This window comes from Gouania willdenowi, unplaced genomic scaffold, assembly GCF_900634775.1.
Source record: "Gouania willdenowi unplaced genomic scaffold, fGouWil2.1 scaffold_420_arrow_ctg1, whole genome shotgun sequence".
In the NCBI taxonomy this organism is placed as follows: Eukaryota; Metazoa; Chordata; class Actinopteri; order Blenniiformes; family Gobiesocidae; genus Gouania; species Gouania willdenowi.
This window is the reverse complement of record NW_021145181.1, coordinates 346,002-348,649: the sequence shown is the minus strand read 5'-3', so window position 1 is coordinate 348,649 and position 2,648 is coordinate 346,002.

Below are 2,648 nucleotides of genomic sequence, written 5' to 3'. Positions count from 1 at the left end.
ATGTGAACTCTCCGGACCTTTTCCCACCATCACTGCAACTGTTTATCGTCCGCCTAATAAATGACTTCCTCACTCATTTATCCTCCTTTCATCAAAAATAATAGTGCTGGGAGATTTTAACATTCATATGGACAACATCAATCATCCTTTTACCAGAGATTTTTCATCCTGTTTAGATAGCTTTGGTCTTCAAAAACATATCAACACCCCCACCCACTCAAAAGGTCACATTCTTGATTTACTCTGCTGCTCCGGTGTCACCCCTCTAGACTGTAAAACTGATGAACTCCTCATAACTGATCACTTTCTCCTTTCATTCAATGCTGCTCTCACCATTACTACCACTAAGCTCCCACGTCTCATATCATTCAGCAACATTAACAATATGAATCTCAATACCCTCACCTCTAGCACTGACCACCACCTGGACATGAATACATTTTCCACCCTGATGATCTGGTTATGCATTAGAACACTACACTATCCTTTAAATCAAAACCTTCCCCCGTCACCACAGGTGATTATTTATCCTCCCCCTTGGTAATATCTTCCATAAATTTGGCATTCATTTTCACCGTTACGCGGATGACACCCAGCTCTACCTCACCAGTGAACCATCCTTCTGTTAACGTTTAAGGCCATCCACCACACTGCCCCCCCTTACCTGACTGATCTCATCCTCGTCTACACCCCATATCACCCCCTCAGATCATCTTCCTCCATTCATCTGTCCACTCCCTCAGCCCACCTTACCACCATGGGGAGCAGAGCTTTCAGCCACTCTGGATCTCAGGAACATGGACTCACAATTCAAAGCCGGACTCAAAACTCACTTATTCACTTATTCACTTATTAACACTTACCCCCCCCCCCCCCCCGACTCTTTCTCTGTGTTTTAGCTTCATTTTTACTGTTGTTTTTATCCTGTTGTAGCTTAAATTTTTATTGTAGTTTTATACTATGTTGTGGTTTTATCATGAACTGTTAAGTGACCTTGGGTGACCTGAAAGGTGCTGAATTTCAAATAAAATATATTATTATTATTATTATTATTATTATTATTATTATTATTATTATTATTATTATTATTATTATTATTATTATTATTATTATTATCTACTATAGTGTACTCTTCTCTCAGAGTTTAAGCAGGCCGATGTTTTTAATTCAAAGAATAACAGGAAGTGATCTGAAAGAACAGGATTTTGAGGATATATTGTCAGGTGATCAATATCTAAACCATATATTAGAACAATATGGTTTAGTAACATAGTAACTCTTACCCTCACTACAGTGTCTGTATCTAACTCACTATAATCACAGACACTCATTGTCTTTCTCATTAGTCTGATAAATAGGTATTATAGAGATTATAAAGTACTTTATAAACTTCTTCATGTAATGCACAGTGTTTTATCTACAGAAACGTTAAATAGTCACTGATGGTTCTCAATATGAGGTGTTGTTAAACAGTCACTGCTTCACATTGTTTCCTTCAAAGTAAAAAGCCAACTGTTAATAAGATCAATATTTATATATTGTCATACTATATGTGTCATACTGTATATGTTAAAACCTCTCAGCACTTTGAAAATAACAGGATGTGATGATGATATAAAGCTCTATGGTTCATCCTTTATTCAGCAGAGCCAAAGACCCCGTGATTCCCTGTGGTGTTACCATGGCAACAGAGGATATCTCACCACAGACTTTATCACCAAGTGCTAATATTCTGTGATTGCTAATAGGTTTCTGTGTTCACTAATGACATGTATGAGTATTTTTAGGTAGAGATGTTATTGGTTATTGATTAAGTTTAGTAATCAGTGATTAGTGCTGATCGTGATATTTATTAGAGATTTAAAGGAACGGTACAAACAAGGAAACAAAACTGTTACAGTAGCAACATTTTTGTCACGCAACCAGGCAATTATAGAACAAATTAGGCAACTATGAGCAACAAACAGAGCATAGAAAGATGAAACAATGTGTCATTCTGATGTGAATGTGACATCATTTGAAGCTTAAACTCACATTTTCATTCAGAGGAGACGATTCTCTCTGTCATTGAATAAGAGACGACTTTTTCATCTCATCAGATTCATTCTACAGCTACAATGTTTAGTCAATAAATCAATAAGTCAAATAGGAAACATCATCTGTGTCACTGAGCTAATTAGCATTAGCACATGGAAATGTTTGTTTTGTCAAAACATTAAAATCAATTTATTCTCCTCCACTTTAAAAAAAAAAGTACAACTTATAACATTTGTCCCCTCCATAAAAATAATATTATATTAAACAAAGACAAAGTGCAACACAGTCATTGTCACAAAACAACAACACATTTACACTATTTATACAACATAATACATTTCATATTCTTTATAATTTGATATCGTCATGTAGATCAGTGGTCGCCAACCTGTCAATCACGATGGACTGGTAGATCTTTGAAACATTTGCTGTAGATCTTCTCCTGTGTATGAAAGTGTGTGAGACATCCACACATTAGCTCTGGTCAGAGAACACAGAACATGACAACAGTGTTCATTAGTTCACTGATGGAAAGAATGAACCATGTGATCAGATGAGATTTTCCTCATGACATTTGTGGGACGCTGTACTGGGTTTGTATGTTTCCTGTT